Source organism: Octodon degus, unplaced genomic scaffold (assembly GCF_000260255.1).
Source record: "Octodon degus isolate 3935 unplaced genomic scaffold, OctDeg1.0 scaffold00125, whole genome shotgun sequence".
Classification (NCBI taxonomy): Eukaryota; Metazoa; Chordata; class Mammalia; order Rodentia; family Octodontidae; genus Octodon; species Octodon degus.
This window is the reverse complement of record NW_004524701.1, coordinates 2,855,169-2,878,074: the sequence shown is the minus strand read 5'-3', so window position 1 is coordinate 2,878,074 and position 22,906 is coordinate 2,855,169. Positions and strand designations below refer to the sequence as shown.

Sequence of the window (22,906 nt, the reverse complement as noted above, 5' to 3'; positions counted from 1 at the left end):
TTAGTAACAGCTCTAACATAAGTTAGCTTCAAAGGAATCAAGCAAAAATATATCTTATGAACACTCAATGAATGGTGCTATTATTAAATTATGCTTTTAACTAATTGATGCATTTTTCTAACATTCTTTTACCAAGTAACATGGTTTTTGGTCAAAAAAGTAGGGAAAAAAATTCACATTAGTGTTGAAGAATGTGAAATCAGGAAATAGAACACACTACAATTCACAACACTCAGTCTCATGACTCCTGCAACCATATCTAACATATATACAATCACACAGAAGGAATGACGGGTTTTGGCTCATCTTTTATGACATCAGCTCTATATAAGCTTCCCACAGCCTGGCCATCTTTGGGCCCACTGACCTTAGAACCCATAAACACTAGGTCACATCATTAATCACTTTAATTGCAAAGTTGTCAATTTACAATAACAAAGCAACTCCAGAGGAATAATAATGAGCACTCAAGACTGCAGAGGACATCTCTTTAAACTGCCTGCCCCTTTTTATTGTACTTTCACTCCAGGGTCCTCAAAACTCGCACATTTAGATCATCAATGACAATCGCTCTGTGGTCTTTTTTTTTTTTATAAATGATTTGCCAACACATAAATATTATATTTATCTTGTACTTGCTTTGGCTTTAAATCTGGCTTGGCTCATATATATTGATACTATACAATGACCAGGTAGCAATTATTTCTTTATGACAGTGTGGATGCTTTTGTTGTCATAATCCTTTTCAAATGGCCACAGTTGTTGAATAAGGTGTAAGAACTATTCATCAACCAGTTACAAATTAAGCTACAGAACTGACAGATGTAAGGAAGAAAGGGAGGAAGGGAAGGGAAGGGAAATAAGTTCTACTAGGTTCCCTGACTCAAATGGCTATATTGTCAAGGGGGAAAGAGTGGACCATTAAACTACATTTTAAAAATTTAAATATGTATTTGCCATTATTATAAATAACAGCGTCAAAGTCAGCAGTACAGCCACCATTTAATGGGATCTTAGGTTTCGGAAAGAAAGCCTAGGAGTATTAAAATAACTTGAATGCTAGTAAGTTTAATCTTGGCCAGGGACATAGCTTAGCACCACAGGTACCTGCCTGATAAACACAAGATCTAGAGTTTGATTCAGGGCACCAAAAAAGTAAGTTTAATATCAATGTCAATACTTTCTCCTCTTTACTAAGGCCAAATACATGCCAGTTCTTTAAATAAGTATTTCTTTATTTCATAGCATACTTTATTTTCTATGCTTAAAATTGAATTCAATGCTGTTGGAAATGCAACATGCATACTTGATCAGCTCAAATAACTAGGTTTAGTGATGGTTTTATATGTCCCTTAACATCCTTCATTTGATATCATCTTTTTATCAATCTACATATCAAACACTTAGGGAGCCTCAGGCACTGTTCCAAGATTTGGAAATATTATACAGAGGTAAACAAGTCAAAAGAAAATATTTTTGCAAAGCATCAATTCACCTAATTTAAACAATGTAAGCAAAACTGCAAACTAAAAATAAGAATATCTTAAATTTATTAATTTTATTCATTATAATCCCATGATATAGACATTATGGTCTCATTTCACAGATGAGAAACTGGAACCTAGATGGGCAAAATAGCTTTCACCAGCCATCCATCTAGTTGGGAGGAGGAAACAAGCTAATATCCAGGCATCTCCAAAGACTAGGCTCTTTAGCACAAAAATTGCTTTCATTTCTAAATTCAGAAACAAACGCAAGCTAGTGCTCGCTTCAGCAGCACATATACTAAAATTGGAACGATAGATTAGCATGAGATTAGCATGGCCCCTGTGCAAGGATGATATGCAAATTCGTGAAGTGTTCCATATTTTTTTAAATGTTTTTTCATCATACTCTGCAGGAACTTAATGTTATGCCTAAGATATTTGATATTCAGACAAATAGTGAGGTTAAGTTTAACAGCCTAGGTTGTGTGGTAATAACAATAAGGTTGTCTTCTGGAGGGTTAACAACCTAAGTTTGCAGACCAAAATTAGAGAAAAAGGAGGGCCGCAAGGAAAGCCAACATTTTGGCCCTAGCCTTCCAAGGTCATTTAAGACTCAGGACATAGGAGAGCTTGTACTGTAACATCACGTAACTCGGTAGTGTCCCAAATTTTCTGATCAAGATTATAGGACCAAAGAGGAAAGTGATCAGTGATATAGAGTGTGCCTAAGGAGAGTCACATGGAGAGAAAACATTCTCTCAGGCTTTCACAGAGAGCACATTGGCCAAGCAATGGTCATGACTCATCCACAGGGTGACATTGACAAAGATCTACAATCTGAGGCACAGGCTCTCAGGATAAATCCTGAGGGCATTTGACTGACCTTATCAGATCCAAAAGCTACAACTCCTGTTGCATAGGTCTTGCTTTATCTTGGTCTTAACCATCCAGCAGAAAAGTATAAAAACAAAGTAGAAACAAACCCAAGCTAAAGACTTTAGAAAAATACCCTATCTTCCAAGCCCTCACCATGTAAGAGAAGCACATCATGGACAGTATAGACTGTCTCCAAAGGTAACGAAGTCCAAGACAAAGAACACTGTCTTGGAAGAAGAATGAACTCTAATGCCATCTACTCAATGGATTAGAGACTCACTACACAATTAACTAGGGCATGCCCCAAATCAATGCCCACATAAATGGGGTTAACAACTACTAAAATATCCAGAGTAATTTAATGAAGATGAATCAGTTTGTTGTCCTTAGGCACGTTTATGTAAGAAAATTATTAACGTTATTTTATGAATACATGTTTTTCTCTATTTTAATGTCTGTATTTTCTATATTTTAATATAAAAATATTTCTCAAAAATATTTCCAAATATGTGCAAAATTTCACAAAATTAATTTTTTTCAGAAGATTAATTAATCTTCTTTAATTTTTTCAGAAGGAAAACTAATATTCCTTAATTAATTTCACAAAATTAATTTTTTCATTCTACATGTATTCCAATAATATGAGGAGAAACATAACTATCCCTTATATATCATATTAATACTCAAAAAAGTTTGGAATAATTTAAGGAGGAAAAACTATTTTCTAAGTAGTAGTATTCATGAAGTTACATCAAAGAGGACTGCAAAGACTGTGCTATCTTAGATGTACTCAAGTTCGAAACAATTGAATTTTACTGTGAATAAAATTTCATTATAGAAAAATATCATTTCAAAAAGGGTTTAAAGAATCAAATAAACTCTAATAAATAATTTAGGCTTTGTGGCCCACATGGCTCTTTCATACTTGAATCTGCCCATATAGGAAGAAAAAAAGACACAGATAAAAACTAAGCAGGAATACTTGCATTTCCCAAAAACTTTATTCAAAAAAACAAGTGGTAGGCTAGATTTGACCTATAAGTCACAGTTAATCAATCTCTGGCTTAGATCATTTCTATAGTTTGATTACAACAAACTTTCTAGGAAGTAATACTAGATGACAATACCATTTTTTATCTCTAAATCTCAGAATCTACTAGATTTATATCTGACTCTGGGCAAAGAGTAACAACTATCATGGTTAAGCCTGATTGTTTAGATTGAGGAATGCACAGGGTATTAGTAAAGTATGCTTCTTGTGCATCTGCACACTGAACATAGGGAGTATAATCCAATAGGTTGGGTAACTAAACAAAACAAAATCAGGAGGAAGTGGGGTACCACATGCTTGCTGCTTCCTAGCTGCCAGGTGAGTAGCTTTCCTTACCATGTCCTTCTGTCATGATGTTTTGGCCATACCACAAGCTGAAAAACTATGGAGATAGCTGACCACAAACTGAAACTGTAAGCCAAAATATATCTTTCCTCTTTCATGTTGTTGTTCTCTGGTATTTTGTCACAGCAATGAAACTGACAAATCAAATTTCCATGTAATGTACCTTTTGGTTTTAATCAGGTAGAGAAAAAAAAATATTTTAATCGACAAAATATTTAATTACTAACTTGAAAATAACAGAACTTGTAAAGCTACTATTCTGCCTGTGAAAAATTAATCCCACTTGTATTTCTATGTCTAGTTGGACTAACTGCGACACAACAATGCCTTTAACAAAACTATATTCATAACTATATTCTCTAGCAACATATGCTGTGCAACATTAACTGCTTAAAGAAAACATAGTAAGAATCAGATATTAAGATATATATATATATATATCTGATAAAAATGATATATGTAGGAATAATGTATTGTCTTAAGTATATTTTTTTCCTTCCTTTTATTTATTTATTTATTTTTTGGTGGGGGGACCAGGGATTGAACTCCAACCCCTGCACTTGCCAGGGAAGCGCTTATTCTACTGAGCCATCTCCCCAGCCCCTTTCCTTCCTTTTAGGAAAAATATAGGGCCTAAGGAGATGAAGATATCTCAGTTTTCATATCCAGGCAATATTTTACCAAGGTCTCCAATGATTAACTCTTTAAGAAACAGGGCAAACAGCAAAATGAAGGTTGCAAGTCTAAGTTACTAAGAAAAGAAATCAGACAATCTACAATGCATTTGTTGGCATATTGAAGCTAAAGCTACCTCTTCTGCAGAGCTATTTTGAGGCTGGAACAAGACTGTGCAGGTAACACAGGTATAGAATGCATGGCATGAAGTAAGCAGAAGCAGGTGTTTCTTTTCCCCTAGGAATACTGGTCCTTGAGTTCTGGAAACTGTTCTGTATCTCACTATGTATTGCTATAATTGAGTCATCTATTACCAAAAATTTCAAGAGAAAACAACAATGTAAAACAGAGATGAGCAACACTTTTTATTTTTTTCTTTTTTTGCGGAACCAGGGATTGAACTCAGGCCTTTGTGCTTGCCAGTGAAGCACTTATTCCACTGAGCCATCTCCCTGGCCCCAGCAACACTTGTTAGTACTGTCAAATGCCAATTTCAATTAGCTCATTATGTTAATTGTCTCATTTAAATACCGAGTGCAGAAGCTCAGATTAGCTAAGTAATTTGATCACAATTTAGAATCTGAAAGTAGTAAAACCAGAATCTGAACCCAAGTCTTGCAGATGTCTTTCTGCAACTCTACTTGCTCCTTTCTAGGAATAACACCACACATAGCACAAATCACAAAACTAATTTTGGTGAAGAACTTCACAGAGTATGATTTCAAGCAATGAATACCTACTAATGTTTTTATTAACTAGTAACTTCACTTTCAATCACATGCCATTTAGAAAATGCCACCTGTGCTCTGATTTCTATGAACACAGAAAGTATTCTTTTATGCTATATACACATGTGTGCCGGTATGTAGTTAATATTTATAGATAAGTATCTCTCCAGTGTACATTTTGCAGACTGTGTTGGACCTGGGAAATTAGAAAAGATAGCTGTGCTTGACTTTGTTGCCACTGTAATCATGCTGTTCTGCTGTCCTCCTGTTTCTGTATGGACCTGAATTGCTTGCAGAACACCTCTTCCTTTCTCTACTTTTCTTCGCTTTTTCCTTTTCTTCTATTACTTTCAATGAAAGTGTTCATCTACGTTTTTCAGGAAGTACAGAAGAGCCTGGGATCACAACTGCACCAGCAATCTGACCTCAGGGGTACACACAGAGCATGGAAGATCACAGAAATAACCACGGTGGCTCCTTCACAATTTGATTTTGACTACATGTCTATATATATCTGGTTGCCAATTAATTTATTCTTTTTACAGTACGTAATTCCTTTTACATGAACCTATACTTTCATCAGCAGACACCTTGTTACAGTCAGAACCTACTTCCTAGTAGGATTAATGTGGCCTTCTGTATCACTATAATTATTTAACTATCCCCAAATAATATTTATTTTACCTCAGGTCATTTTATATTCAAAGGGAACACAACACCAATGCTGTACTGTCTTTTCTTAAAACTAAATTATTTCATTAATTTATTAATTCATTCCATAAACATTTACCAAACCCTTCCCGAACACTCTGCTTTAGGAGATAAGGAACAGTAATAACGAAAACAAACTAACTCTTTCTTTGTGGGAGAGGGACACTAAGAACAAGTAAACTCACATAGTGGCCTGGAGATGCAGCATAGTGGTAAAGAGTTTGCCTAGCTTGTGCAAGGCCCTGGACTAAATCTACAGCACCACAAAAAAAGCAGAGAAGAAAAAGAAAATCATGTGGCAGTAAATGCTACAAAGCATGTTATGGTGTGGATTTTAAACATCCCCCAAAGGTTCATGTATCCTAGGCCCATTCCCCACCTGATGGTGCTACTAGGAGGCATGGCCTAGAGTAAGGAAATGAGGTCACAGAGTATGCATTGGAAAGGAACATTTGGACTGTCTTGCTTACTTTTCTGATTACTGAGACACTACACCTGACACAGCTTAAGGGAGGAAAAGTTTATTCTGGCTTATGGTTACAATCCCTGGTATGGTTCTTACAAGATAAGAACAGTGTGGTAGACGTATCTGGTGGAGGAAGGTTGCTCATGTCATGGTGGCCAGGAAGCAGAAAGATAAGGGGAGAACCAGGGAGGAAACCATACCTTTCTAGGTTACACCACAATGACCTGCCCTTTCCCACCAGACCCTACCCTCTGACATGACACTTGCCTATAGAATCTCAAGGATTTAAGCACTTCCCAAAAGCCCTGACTCTGAGGACATGAGAGTTTGGGGATCATTCTTTGTTTTTTAAATGTATTTGGTTGTTACAGGGTCTCACTATGCAGCTCAGACTCGTAGTGATCCTCCTGTTTTCAGCCTCCCCAGCGCTGGGCTGACAGGCATGTGCCATCTGGTACCTGCACTTGCCAAAGCAGGTGCTTAGTCCAATGAACTATCTCACTGGCCCTTGGGGATCATTCTTGATCTAAACCTTAAACAGTACCCTGGACCCTCTTCTTTGTCTTTTGCATTCCTGACTATCACGAGGTGACCCACTCCCTGCAATAATGTTTCACTTCACCACAGGTCCAAAAGCAACAGATGACCACTGACTTGAAAGCTTGGAAACAACGTCCCAAAATAAACTTTCCTCCTTCTGAGTTGTTTATCTCAGGTGTTGTGTTAGAGCAAAAGAAGCTAACACAGAGCATCATAGAGCAAGACTGGATGAGACACATTGTTTTACATAGAAGAGTCAAAGAAGGTCTTTATAATGAGGTTAAAATCCGAACAGAAATCTGAAGTAGAAAATTCAAGGTAGAACAAACAGCAAAGGTAAAGTCCCTGAGACAGGAACATGCTGGTGGAGCTAGAATGTTTTCGGAATAGCTGAAGATAACTGGGAGCCAGCAAACACAAGGTCCACAGGTTATGTAAGGACCTGTCTTCCACCCTAGTAAGATTAAGAAAGTATCTCTAGGCTTCCTAAGAAGTTAAACCCAAATCTCAGTGTTGAGCAGTAAGTTAACCTGTATATATGTTTGAACTATATAGGCTTACTTACTACAGAAAGGAAGAAAAAAGCATTAAAAATTGCTCTGAATCTTACAGTACAATGAACAGATATGAATAGAAAATGCCTAATCTCTTGCCTATTCTTTCAAAGCAGGAGACAAATTCTTTGATGGTCACATGTATATGCACCTTGCCCTGTGCTAATACTGGAGGCAATTTTACTACTTTTTCCAAACATATCTTTTTTTAAAAAAATTTTTGTCTATGCTGAACATACTAAATTGAAAGGTATGGGGGAACAGGGCATCTGTAACTATTTCAATAAAATGTAAAGGGACAAGCATTCCAGCATCCAAACACAGCCTTATTGGGAATACAAAATTAGTTTAATGTCTTTTGCAAAGAACATATGAAATTTATATTTTTCATTCTTTATCATCTCAACTTAGTTTTTCTATTTTTTTAGCATTTTAAAATAATGTTGTGTGAGTTTAGAGCTTTGTTTCTCTTTTTAATGTCAGAGGCAGTCACTCAGAGATAATAAACTTAAAAATTAATGACACGAACAGCTGTTCTAACTAGAACAGGTCAGGTCTATCTTTGCTTAAGAACTTTAAGATGAACCTTAATTTCACATTCAGAAGTAGAATCTTGCTTAACACTCTCATTATGGAATTTTAAATTACTTTAACACATTCAAAGTGATTATCTCTTAATCTAGTAAGAGAAAATTTATAGTAAGCAAAATTTTCAAATACTTGTTTTTTTAAATCTTTATATCACTTGCGATTTAATTCAGATTTATACCAACCCGGGGGGGGGGGGGACTGACACTCATTCAACTGTTCATTTATAAAGAAACTTGTTGACAGAAACTGGATCATTTACAAAAGAAGATAGCATTGCTTGTATTTCACTGACAACTTAATGGATTTAGTTATAAAATTTAGAATAAGATTCTAAAGCTTTTCAGTTTTAACAAAGTAACAGTAGTGTTTCTTTTTAACCAAGGAAGCATGTAAAGCATATATTATACTGCCTATTCTAACACATTTTCCACAGTACAAATAGAAAATCTCAAATCTAGTCAACTACCAACATATAGTGCCTAATTCAACAATGGCTGAATTATCTTAGAGATAAACTAATGTGCCTTCTCCCCATCAGTGTTTGAATCTAAAATATTAGAAAATGAACTAAAATGGTGTCTGCTAGTAAACCACTCACAGCATGTGTGACTCATGGATTTCCAAAAACCAAACTAGTCTATACCTGTTCAATGGACAAGTCCTCTGATCAAAATCTTAAAGGCTATGGCAATGTCAAATTGCTTCAAAAGTTTCTAAATGCTTATTTATCAACTTTAGCATTGACCACGAACAAACAGAACACAAGGGCACCAAAACAGGCCCACACATTGAGTAGTACCACCCTAGACAACTATTGTGAAAGTTGGAAAATCATATATACAATCAGAAGTATACCTTAAAATGCACAAAAGCCAATAATGCCAACACCTAAAAAAATCAGTAACCTAAAATATATTAGATTCATTCAGGGGCTGAAGAGATGGCTCAGTGGTCTAAAGCACCTACTTGGAACAAGCTTGGCAAAACACAGGGACCGCGGTTCGATCCCCCAGCACCACATGCCAGCCAGCCGCGCCCCCTGGTGGGCTGAGCTGGCCACACACACACACACACTAAATGCTAAAAAAAAAAAAAAAGAGTATTAAAATATATTAGATTCATTCATAGGAGAAAAGCACACACTTTATAAAAGAAACTTATAGTTTCCTAATATGTGCTCTACTGATCCCCTACAAGATTTCAAAAAGAACTGGAAAAGGAGACTCCTGTCAAATTAATTTCCTTTTTTTTTGTATTCAGTACAGGGTCTACAGGGTCTCACTACATAGATCAGCCTCATAGTGGTCCTCCTGTTTTCAGCTTACCAAGCACTGGGATTACAGGCTCCTTTTTTGTTTTGTTTTTTTTTTAAATAAAAGTCATGGAAGGACCTTGGACCTCAGAAAATAAAACTAGTGAACAAAAAAACTCCACAATTTACCCTATGCTTTAAATCTTTAAAAAAGAAACACAACAAATGAGTATGTTTACATAACTGTCATCAAAAATTCTTATTCCTCTCAAGATAATGATTTTTCTTTTCATTTTATGTATTTGGTATAGGGTTTCACTACACAGCTCAGTCTCATAGTGATCTTGTTCTCAGCCTCCCCAGCGCTGGGATTACAGGTGTGTGTCACCTTGCCTGGCCTGGGTCACCAGCTCAGCATGCCCAGGGATGAGGGGAAGGCCGGAACAAGAAAATGATTCTTTTCTTCCAGACTCTTGACTTCACACTTTAAGATAATTTTCAAAGCTGAGGGGCTGAGGAGATGGCTCAGTGGAATAAGTGCTTCCTTGGCAAGCGCCCCTGAGTTCAATCCCTGGTTCCACCAAAAAAAAAAAAAAATTCTCTGGCATACCAAAACTAAACAGTAAAAATCTTTATGGGCTCAAATGCAGCATTTTTCTAGCTGAAATGCTTTATACCTAAAGAATCTTCATAGTAACTAGTTAAAAAGACAATACAGGGCCCATCAGATAGCTCAGTAGATTAAATTGCCTGCTTAGGCAAACGCAGGGACTGGGGTTCGATCCCTCCATGTGCCATGCCGGCCCTGCCCCCAGTGGTGTACACCTGTAATCCCAACACTTGGGAGGCTGAAAACAGGAGGATCACCATGAGTCCGATTTGTGTAGTGAGACCCTGTAGACCCTATACTAAATACATAAAAAAATAGATAATACAAGAGATGGTTTTATGAAAAAAAACCTAAATCAATATTCGCCTACAGGGGACAACCCGCTCGGGCCCCCCTCCTATCCCTCTCTCATACATGAGCTTTCTTTCTGCCCAGTAAATATATTCTGCTCATTACCCTCAAAAAAAAAAAAAAAAAAATCATCTATATAACTAATAAAATTTTTACTACTCTCCAAAAATGATAGCTCATGAGATAATCCAGCATATTAAAATACAGTGGTGGTACACACCTGTAATGCCAGCACTCTGGAGGCTGAGGCAGAAAGACTGCTCTGAGTTCAAGACTAGCCTGTGCCACAAAACAAGTTCAAAAACAGCCTGAACTGCATAGTGAAACCTTGTCTCAAAATACAGTAAAAAAAAAAAAATGTAGAACAGAACTGACTTACTTATCTCATCTAGAATAAAGATAAAGCAATAAAAGGAATCTAAAAGTCCAAAATTTTATTTCCCAGTTAGGTTAGTACTATAATCCTTGGTTAAACTTGAAATATTTAAGATCTAACAAATAAAAAGCACAGCTTACTGGGTTAATATCAAAGGAAAGACAAAAGATTCAGAATGTACTTCACTGCCTTCTTGGTACCACCACCAAGAGCAATTTCAGGACAGAATCTGATATAGTAGAAACCTGTACAATTATGGTATTAAAAAAGAGTAATATTTTGCTGCCATTTCTACAACACTTGAATGCTAGTCTTTTCTGTGACTTTCGCATTTGAGAAATGAGTACAATTTCTACTCATTTACCTCATTACTACAAATAAATTAATGTCAAGAAAATAAGATTATGGATTTTATGTGAAACTAGGCAAGGCATAGGCCTCAATACTATCTTAACATGAGTAAATTAATCTATATTAATTTCTCTGCGTTCTCTCATCTATGAAAGGTTAAAACTACCTACTGTACTAGAAAATTGGAGAATTAAATGATACAATACCCATAAATTATCTTACACTGCTTGTTGGTGATTAATAAATAAACTAGTTTGCTTATTGTTTCCGTAATGGGCAAGAGTTTGTCATTTCCATATATTTAAAAAATGGGCCTACTTAACATTAAGATCACCATATTGAACTTTCATGAGCAAATTATTATTATTATTATTTTGTACTGAGAACTGAACTCAGGACCTCACCCTTACTAGGTAGACACTGAGCTGTATATCCCTGACCCTCATGAGTAAATTATTAACTCTATGTTATTACTCTGGCTTTTCAATAATAGTTTATTGACTGAAGTGAAAAAATTTATAAGCTAACAGTAAATTTAATAGCAAAAGGAGGGCTGGGGAGATGGTTCAGTGGAATAAGCACTTCCCTGGCAAGCGCAAGGGCCTGAGTTCAATCCCTAGTTCCACCAAAAAAAAAAAAAAAAAAAAAAGGATTTCTCATGTATTCAATTCAACTAGGCCATAATTATATAATGAGATAACATTTGACAAACTTAAATATATCAGGTATTTTTTTCTTTGCATATATATGTATGGAGGTTGAAATTATACACACACACGCGCGCACGCAATTTTGCTTCATCCCAAAAGGTTTCCAGATTCCAGAGATTTATTAATATTTGTACAAGCTTTACAGGTTCAACCTACCTGCTCTGATATCCAAGATCAAGGAATGCTCAAAATTCTGAAGCTTTCTGAGCATTCTGAATTTCAGGTCTTTTGGTCTATGTATATTCAACGTGTATACTGAATAATAAAGGCATTTTATTATCTACTTTGAAAGTTTTTTTAAAATGACAAAACCTGATTAAATTTGATAACTCTGCTTCCTTAAAACTGTTTATGCAGGGCTGGTGAGAGTGCTCAGCAGTCTAAAGAGCCTGCTTAGGTAAGCTTAGGCAAACACAGGGACTGCAGTTTGATCCCAGACACCACATGCCATGCCAGCCCTGCTCCCAAGGTGAGCTGACTGGTCCAAACAAAACAAAACAAAACATTTTAATGCAAAACATATGCATTTATTAGAAGTGCAATGAAATAATTATGTGATACGTCTTTTTTAGCTAATACAGTTAGTAGTCTATCTTGTTCATCTCTGTCTTCCTGAAGTGCATTGAAAGAATGTGTTTATGTGCATATATGTCTGACTGTGTGCCTGTATATACACACAGAAATCAATGCACATAAAGAGAAAAGAGACTGGAAGGTTATATACGCAAATTGTTTTTCTGTGGATGGCACAAGCTACTTTCTGCTATATCTTCCAAATGTTTAACATGTAATTGTTTTACAACAAGAAAACAGCTACAAAATATATTCTTAAAGGGACAAGTGCTTGAATAAAATAAATAAGAAAGATAATTGATTTGAAAAGCTACTTAAACTAAAATGATTTTGTAATTTTTTTTTTTCATTTATGTATTTGGTAAAGGGTCTCACTATGCAGCTCAGACTGGTAATGATCCTCCTGTTTTAAGCCTCCCCAGTACTGGGATTATAGGCGTGTAGCACCATGCCTGGACCCAGCTGCCGGCTCAGCGCACCCTGAGGCGCAGCGTGCAGGACCAGGTATCAAACCCCGATCCGTGCGCTTGCCAAAGTAGGCGCTTATCTTGCTGGCCCCATTTTGTAATCTTTTGATGTAAGATAGCCTATAAAAGAATTGCCACATGTACTCAAGAAAATAGGTAACACGTGGAAAGCCAACTAATTCATTCTAAATAAAATGATGAAAAGTTTATAAGGATAAAGGATTGTAAATCCAATAATCAAGGGGAAAATGAATCAGCACCACCACCACCACTCATTTCTGTTTTTTGCAGTGCTGCGTGTTAGCCCTTCACACTGAGCAACATCCCCAGCTCTCATTTTTTACTTCAAGAAAGAGTCTCAGTTACTACATTGCCCATGCTGGGCTCCAACATGAGATTCCCTGGCTCAACGTCTTTATTTTGCTCATGTCCAGAGACTTTTCAGGAGACTAAGTGTAGTGGTCTAACTAATCAGGTGAAAGAAATTTCATATCAATCTAATGTTGAGGCAGCAGCATGGCTACAGCTGGGAGTTTTTACCAGATCTATGTTGAAAATCAACAGCCGAGCAGGATGATTTAAAACATTTTGAGTTTGGCCAGAAGAGAAGCTTCAGTAAAGCTGCAGACTGCAAAGATGGAACCTATAAGAATTTGCTGAGAAAGAAGAGGACAGTAGAAAAATGGCCTAAGGACAGCACAAGAACCAACAAGGCTCCAGCCTTTGCAGCCTCAAAATTATAGAAGTGTATATCTTTGCTTTGAGAATAGAGCCCCAGAGCACCATGTTTCAGAATGGCCACAGCCTAGGGAAACTATCCCTGACTTGGTTCACAGTACTCAGCAAGCCAAGCACTTGAGCAAAGAGAAAAGAAAGCCTGGATACTTCTCCAGCTGGAGAAAGACCTTGGTGTTCTCCACATGGTGCTGCAGGTTTTTAGTTACATACAGAATACAAAAGTTGTGGGGTCAGAAAGCCTTCCACTGGATTTCAGAAGGCCTGTGAAGCCAGGAAATATGCCCTGATAAGGCAGTATGTGAAACTGTGACTGTGAAGCCACAGATGTAGTGGAACCCCCAGAGAGTTGGAGAATCCAGGAACATAGATGATCTGAAGAAAGCTGCAAGGAGTGAACAAAATTGGCCCATGAGAGAAGCTGTTAAAAGTTACAACCACCAGCAGTACTGCAAGAGCAGAGCCACCAAAGCATTTTGGAGATTACATCTTGACGCTGATTGCCCCAGATGCTAGATATGGAACTACGGGATTTAATGTTTGCTCTCCTGGATTTTGGTCTTGTTTTGTTCCCACTCTTTCCATCTCCCATTGTACCTTTTGGAATCGAAATGTTTCTCTTGTGCATGTGTTTAAATTTCTTTTCATTTGTACAATGGCTTGCCGCTAATAGTTTGCCTTAAATTTCAAAGGAGACCAGATTTGGTCTTTGGGACAATGATGAAATTGTTTTTTGACTTTGGCAACTTGTAGAGATGGACTAAATGCCTTATGCATGAAGGGATGGAATGAGACTTTTGGGGGCCAGGAGTGAAATGTTACCGCTTGTTCTCCATGTTTCCTCAAAGCCTTATGTGCTCAAATGTGGAGTTCAAAGGTGGCTGAATCAGGGTATGTGATTGTGGATTAAGGATGTACTACTGAGATTAAGGGTGTGGATAATGGAAATTTCATTCTAGGTATGGCTGGCAACAATCAATTGGCTTGCAGCCTGCATGGAATATAAAAGGACACAAAGAAAGCAGGCTTACTACTTCTGGAGGTGTGGTGCTGCTTGCTCCCATTGCTCACTCCCTTTTTGGCTGCTCTACCATACCCTGAGTTGTTTCATCTGTGATGCCCCTTTTCCATACCATCCTGTCTTATAGCTAGCTGGCCACAGACTGAAAACTCTACAAACTGTGAGCTGAAATAAACATTTCCTCTTTAATAAAAGATTTAATATTTATTTTAAAAATAATCTCAAACTAATAATACTGAGATAGTGAAAGACTCAAAGTAAACTCTTCTATCAAAATAGGAAGCCAAAGGGATGGGGAGATAGCTTGGTGGTCTAAGCTCCTGCCAGGCAAGCGTAAGGACCCAGGGAGGATGAGACAAGAGGATTACTGAGTCCGAGCTGCATAACAAGACCCTGTGCCAAATAAATAATAATAATAATTATAGTAATATTTTTTAAAAGGAAGCCAGAATAAAAACAAAAACTGAAGATTTGAAAGTTAATATAATAGTTTATAAGCTAATAGAAATTTAAAGGCAAAAAAATAAATCTCTCATATCCAATTCTACTAGACAATTATACAATAAGCTAATATTAGATGAACTTGTATACATCAAGGATTTTTTCATTATCAGGGATTAATAATAAAGATCATTTGGAAATACTAAGGTAAATACTAAGAAAAATATGGCATGTGTTTAAATTTTTTTAATTGTACTAAAATTTATTCCATTGCCAAAAAAAAAAACCAAACCCTCAAAATACTTCTTTGTTTTGGACACACATCTTCTATCATTCTCGGCACTTCCTAAAGCATTTTTTAGAAGTTTTTGTTCAAGTGTTTAGTTGCAATGTCCTGGCTGTCTTGAGATTCTAATTTGATTCAAAACATTTATCTTCCATGGTCCTTTGACTCTGGAGAAGAACCAGAGGTCACACGGTGCCAGATCCATTAATACAGTGGATAAGGAAATGCACCTGATATTATGAGCCAGCTATTCTGCTGACTGGCACGTGGCAACAACAGTCAACATATTTTTTATCATATTTCCTACAGACACAAAAAAAAGATGTCCACAATTGCTTCAGAAAGTGGTAAGAACTACAGGATGTGTTCAAAGTGGAGAACATTTTGAGGAGGATTAGAGGAGTGTCTTTTACTGTAATGAACTCTAGAAGTTTAAACATTTACCATATTGCTTAATCACCTATCAAGACATAATTTATGGCTGCTATCCAATATTACATATGAAGTATGTGGCAATTGTTTTTATTTACTAAAAAATAAAATAGCCAATATCACTGTTTTCAAGTTATTACCCTCCTGTTTTGGAGGCACTAAACAGACTAAAATACTTTAAAATCTTAACTTGGGCACATGTGTCTGATGGTCCCAAACTGTCACTGTGTAAAACTAAACTGGTCTTTTTAACCAATTTCAAATACCACTATTTTATGAGGGAAAATCTAAGAGAAAAAGATCTTTTCCTTCTTTTTGACTTTATTTTCTTTTTAAAATTAATTTTACTGGTACACTTTGATACACACAATGATCACACTCATCCTAGGGAATTTGTAATTGTACATGATATATCTTGATTCCTTTTTCCCCATTCCCTGCCCCTCCTCTCCTTTCATTCCCTTTTCTCCTACTCATTTACAAAAGCTTTGTTTCCATTTTTTCCTTGTATTGTCTTTTTTCTCCTTTATTTTTCTGTATTTTTCCTACTCCCACTCCCTACATGCTAGGATTGCAGCCCAGTTCTACCTTTTTCTTATGTAAAATTTCATGTTGTCGCTTTATATGAATGCTTTAAAAATATATCCATTAAAGGTGATTTTTACCTAATGCACACTTTGCTATATTTAAAAGATTGTTGTATACCTATTTTCATTCAACAAATATAGTAATGTTCATATACAATCATACAACAAATAATCAGAAGTTAATTTTAATACTTTTTTAGGATCTTAAATACACAATGTTTATAGAACTAGAATTCTGGAATTCAGTCTGTTCATTTTTACTTTAAAAATATTCTAAACCTCACATATCCATTTCATAATAAAACAGCTTTTAAACAATACTTTCATTTCCCCCTACTTCTTCTAACCATGAGAATGTTGCTCATATTTCTTTAAACAAATCTTTCAGCCACTCAACACAACAACTTGAGGATATTTAAAATTTTTTCAAGAGTATGCATTACACTGTCAAGAAACAGCTGTTATTAAACACAATATGATTTATTCTAGATTAGGCTCCTCAGACTTAAATACTTAGCTTCAACCACACATAAGAACCAGTCATCAAAGTATCTGTTTTACAACTGATGAAGTAAAAGATGTACATATCTCAGCTGCAGAAACAGGCTTTACCTAGATGTTTGTGAGAAGGGATTAACTCCAAAATCTTTAGGTACAATGCAATGTATTAATTATTGTAACTATTCTAATAACCTGTTTTGAAATTGTCTCATTGCTATTTCTTTCTCAACAAAATTAATTTTAAAAAACAAAATCTTTAGGTACAGTCAAAGATCCTTTCTGTAAACAAATTTTACTATGCAATCTTTTTTTCTTTTTAATATAAATAACAGAAAAAAGTCCACCAATGCTTTTGTACAGAATGAAAAACACAGTGCCTAAAGCGAAATAAAAAGGACGCTTCTTCTACCCCTCTATTTCCTGCACGAGAACAATTCAGCCTCAGCTATGCAGGAAGACTTTTCTGTCTAAGGTGACCTCAGCTTTTGTCACTTTTTGCTTTACCTGTCATACACCAGACACAGTGGCAGATTACACAGTCATTATGGTGCCCTGATTAATTCCTCAAATTTTACAGATTTTAACATCAGCTGTGTGTCAAGACTGTGTGTGGGTATTGTAAGAGGTACCACATAGCTAAATAAGAAGTGTATCCTTTCAAAGATCTTAACCCTTATTTGGGGAGATGAGATAAATACATAAGATGGGACAGGGTTAAGTCTACGGACTGTGGTTTAAGATCTCTGTGACAATTTCTAGGGAGGTAGAAATTCAGTAATCTGCTTCAAGTATTTAACCTTGCTTTCAGGGCCCTAGTAGCATGTAAGAGAAAGTTAAGGGAGGATTCTGATTTGCTGCACACTTACAATTTCATTAGGGTGCAGCTTCTGCACAAGTAATTTTAGTGGGATGTGGAGTAGGGAGGCTTTGCAAAGAGAATTAATCTATCAATCTTCAGATGAACTGTCCTATCCTTAGCACTTGGCAGCATTAGTGACATGCAACAAGTGTACAATGAGCTCACTATAAGTATTAATAAATGAAACAGCTTCAATTAAGAAAAAAAAGTACTATACACTTAATTGAGCTAAAGCCAGACTAGCTAGAAAACTCTTTAAGACGGAAATAAAACTTTTCCAGAAGAAACATTAAATGATCATACAGACAGACCACTGATGCCACACTGTCCTTAACTTCATATTTGATTGACGATAAGGTTCTTCAAAATTTTCTAAACTCTTACTGAGCTTTTCTTTTTGATATAAATTTTTAAATTGGCAAATTAAAAGTCAATCCTTTGTTCTATTTTATTTGTTCATTATTTCTTGTTACTTTAGTTCTCAAACTATAGAATTTCATTCCCACAAGAACTTAATCTCTGTCTAGGCAGAATATATTTAGAAGAAAAGTTACATACAATTTTCGTAAATCTCTTTAGTAATGCTTGTGCAAAAAGGATGTCAAAATACTATGACAGGTAGTTCTGAATAACAGAAATAAAACCTTCATTATTCACAAATGTCAGAACTATTCTTTTTTTGTCCCTCAAGTAGAGTTTTTAAGGACACTGTAGAATTTCAAAATTAGAGTTCTATAATTCCAAATTCTAAGAGTTCCAAAATTAGATATTTATGGAACTGCAAATCATCAAAACTTACGTCAGTCTGTGGCATCTCTGATGGATACTTTGAACTATGCCAACTAAGTTAAAATGTCACTAGATAATAATATTATATACCAAAGTTATTCTGAGAAGAGATGATGAACCAGAGCCAAAGCCCCATTGTTTCCCTGTATCTTTTGGCATAGTATAACAATAGCTGTAGTTTGAAAATAATCTTACAAAAGAAATAATACAAGTGAAATGCTTATTTTCACAAGTGTTTTGAATTTTTCATCTGTGATTCATTTAATTTTTATATTCTAGAAAATAATTCAAGGTTTCTACTAATAGGAATGCATCAATCTTTCTGAAATGCCCTAAATTTATGTTTAAAAGGTTAAAAAAATATAGTTTAAAAGGTTAGAAAACTCCATATGCAATTGCAGGTTAGGGTAAGAATATTTAAAATTAGAGAGTTGTTGTAAACTAAACCTTAAAAATAAGCAAAGAAAATATATTCAGATAAAAATTATACTGAATTATATATTATTGTAAATTCCCAAAAATTACATGCATGCTGGGTATTACTACTGACTTCAGCAACAAAGCATATCAAAAGAAGCTTTATAGTCTGTAAATCATTATATAAATATGAGGTTCTGGTAAATTCTACTAAAAATTTATAAAAGGCACAAGAATTTTAGAATTATAATGTGTGTAAGATATCACTAGACGCCAAGCTTTTTGATCATGCTGCTACATTTTTCCAACCTCAGTTTTCCCAGCAATAGTAAAACAGCTGACCAGGGAATACTTAGTAAGTGCTTAAGAAGAAAAAAGTAGTTTTGGGAGGGTCCTTCTATGAGCAACAGAGAAGTTACCTTTGACAGAACAAACAAACACAGAAGAGCTGAGAAAAGTTATTTCCAATTCACTAGGGAGAAGAGTATCCTAAAAGATTTATAGCCACTAAATAATGCTAACAAATAATGGGTGATACAATGAAAAATGTTTTTTAAAAGCAGCAAAATAATACGTAAGAGTAATAAGCTCTATTAGCACTCACAAAAAAAGTCAAAAGAAACAAACAACTCAATACTGATACCATCCAAAGAGCACTCAGATGTGTAACTACAAATGTAAGTAATATGTGCACTGTCTTACAGCTTGCACATATTACTAACATTTCAAGCCAGGTATGGTGCCACACACCTGTAATTCCAGCAGTTGGGAAGCTAAGTCAGAAGGATGTCTGTAAGTGTATGGCTAAAGCCTGGATTTTGGCTATACAGTGAGTTCGAATCCAACCTGAACTATAGAGCATGGCCCTATCTGAGGAAAACAAACCACCACCAACAAAATCAGCTTACCTTGAGGATCTTTTTACAATCATAATAAAAAGTTGCTTATTTTGAATAAATATTGTTCTATTACATGTATGAATAAAAATATACTGACTTTGTCTCCTATTGATGAACATGTGCTCTTAATGATTTAATGGTTTACTTTAAACATGTTTCACTGTATACATGTATGAGTACCTACAAAATAAATGTCTAGATATGGAATTGATAGGGGAGAGTGTGTACACATTCTTCATCTTTGGAAGGTAATGGGTCTGAAGGACAAGTCCATCAAAAGCCTTTTCTGGGAATATAAAGATAGGCAATCTAATATAGTCACTTTGACAATACTAGTATTATCTGTCCAAGAATAGAGTATGTCTTTCCATTTTCAGGTGTCCCTTTCAACCTCGTTTTTCAAGATATAGTACTATAGTTTTCATAAAAGAAGTCTTTCATTCTATTAGTTAGGTTAATTCTCCAGTATCAGTTCTTTTGAAGCTATTGTGAATGGCACTGTTTTCCTAATTTCTTTCTTGGTGGGTTCAGTGTTGGTATACAGCAACAGTGCTATCTTCTATGTGTTAATCTTCTGTCTTGCTTCCATGCTGAATTTGTTTATTGTTTCTAGAAGTCTTCTGGTGGTTTTGCTTTGTTTTGTTTTTTCTATAAAGATCATGCTGTCTGCAGATAAGGATAGTTTGGCTTCTTCCCATCCTATACATATTCCTCTAATATCTTTTGGTTGTTTGACTTCTCTGGCTAAAGTTTTGAGTATTATACAGAATTCTTGTCTTCTTCCTCATTAAAAAAAAAAAAAAAGCTTTCCATGTTTCTCCATTTAGTGTGAGGTTGGCAATCAGTTTCTCATGCATAGCTTTTTATCAGCTATTTGGCAATCTAATAGGATAATGAAAATGGATGTATTAATATAGAGGTAAAATAATATGAAGATCATTTCACAATTAACCATGTACTTTGTGTAACTCCCACCGGCCTCAGTACATGTAAGAAAACAAATCTTGTAAGCACTATGTGGCCCCACAGTGCTGGTGTGCAGAAGAAAGCTAATTATCTCTGCATACTGCATACAGTGTCCTCAACCTTAGGACCAACAGCAAATATGCACAAAGCTAATGCCTTATTGCAGATGTAGGAAACCAAGATGAATAGCCAATTAAAGCAAGACATGGAACAAAGGACAAGGTAACCACTGTTATGTAGCTACCTAGCACCCTGCATAGCTTTTATAACCCAAAGAAGCACTGTCCGAGCAACAGAAAGTTCAAGATTAGGTAACATATTTGCTAGTCAGTTACTTATCCATATAAGGAAGAAACTGAGATCAACAGGAAGTTTGGTGAGTCACTGTACATCAAGTTACCATTACCAAGGTAACCACATAGCAAAACTGGTGACCTGCAAGTGACCATTCTATCAGCAGGATTAAAGAAAAGTGGGTGTGACCTGAAGAAGATAAAGTGAATTCCTAACATGTTTTTAAGGCACAATCATGTGAGTTATTTACAGGGAACAAATAGGCACTTTATGTTTACTGTATTTGGTTCATCCCATTATTTACCCCTTTATCTTTACCTAGAAAAATGTCTTGAAAATAGTCAAACTTCCTATCACCTAAATTAAAAATTAGATGTACATGAATTATTTCTACTGAATCTACTAACATGCAGGCAGTAGAATCAACCTCTAAATAGGTGAGACAGAGTAAAAATAATGTTTTATCTTACTCCTATCTTCATACTATCAATAATGTCAAAGCAATGATTTTTCTTCAGGTTGCAAAGACCACTTCAGAAAAATGTCACGACAAACATTTTTTTACTCTTTATTTACCAACTGAAAGGCATACAAATGTTTTTTAAAAAAATAAGGTAAACATAAAAATAGATTAAACAGAAGATTATGCAAACAGATACATCAGTCTACCACTGACTCAACAAAACATGCTTGAAACTATATTAGACACTATTCAATTTGTACTTCAGGGTAAGCAAGGATCACAGTGATCATATATAATAACATAAAAGGCAGTTCTTTAACAAGAACAAATAGTTTTTAATACCTATTTCACTAAACAAAGCACTAAACTACATACTGCAAAAACATGAAACTGAAGGGCAAATCATAGATCTACAAACTCTACGGAAAACAAACTCTGGGTAGCAATTCAGTTTTAGGGGAAGGCTGGGCTCTCCTGGATCAAAATACTCAAAGAGCCACTGATTACTATCTTGTGTAATTTTACCCAAACTTTAATTTCTTCATCTAAAAAAAGTGTTCTTTGGGCCAGTCCAGATAGCTCAGCGGATTAAAGCACCTGCTTAGGCAGATGCAAGGGACAGAGTTTGATCCCCAGGGTGCAGTGCCGGCCCCACCCCCGGGGTACACTGAGATGGCAATGGAGACTGAGTTGTGGCACACGCCTGTAATCCCAGTGCTTGGGAGGCTGAAAAACAAAGACTGGCACCAGTCTGATCTGTGTGCTGAGACCTAGACCCTGTACATTTTTTTAAAAAGTGTTTTTGTACACAAGGGGGGAAAAAAAAGACACATGTGAAGGAACAAAGCATGTAGGCAGGAGCAAGACAACAGGGTAAAACTATAACCCCATAAAGATAATTAGTGCCCAAACACTGCACTAATTTTCATGGAGGGTACACCCTTTATGAAAGGAGTCAGACACAACAGCTGTGACCACGGTGAGAGAAGTAACAGAAGCTAGAAGCAAAACAAAATTTGTTCCTTGTTTGGTAACAGAGCAAACAACTGAGAAATTACTTGACAGTTTTGCACTTCCTAGGAGTGAGAAAGGATGTGAAACTGACTTTTCCCTAAAGGTAACCCTTAAAGACTGTGAGGCAGAAAATCTCTCCAAGAAATAAGCAATTTGAATAAACAAACAAACTAATCTACATTGAGGGAAGCATAAGGAACCCTGAATTTCACTCTGGTCAATAAATAGTGACCAGAAAATACTACCTGTATCGCCTGTCTCCTGTCTTATACATAATTACTGCCAATCTAATATGCAGAAGGCAAAGTGGGAGCCCCATACAGCATCCTGTAATTCCACTATTCTGGGAGGTTGAGGAAGGATGAATGCATGTTCATGCCCAGCCTGGGAAATTCAGAGATTTAGTGAGACCTTCTCCCAAAATAAGAAAGAAAGAAAGAAAGAAAGAAAGAAAGAAAGAAAGAAAGAAAGAAAGAAAGAAAGAAAGA

The 22,906-nt window shown here is 35.8% G+C and overlaps 1 protein-coding gene and 1 non-coding gene across 14 annotated transcripts in view; one reads left to right on the top strand and one right to left on the bottom strand.

The window, feature by feature from the left end:
- The window catches only part of Pdlim5 (PDZ and LIM domain 5), a 230,076-nt gene that overhangs the window by 102,089 nt on the left and 105,081 nt on the right, over nt 1-22,906 (bottom strand). The gene's annotated exons all lie outside the window — the stretch shown is intronic.
- LOC111812461 lies at nt 1,762-1,872 on the top strand. The gene has a single exon (XR_002817963.1). It is a non-coding gene; the product is annotated as a U6 spliceosomal RNA (small nuclear RNA).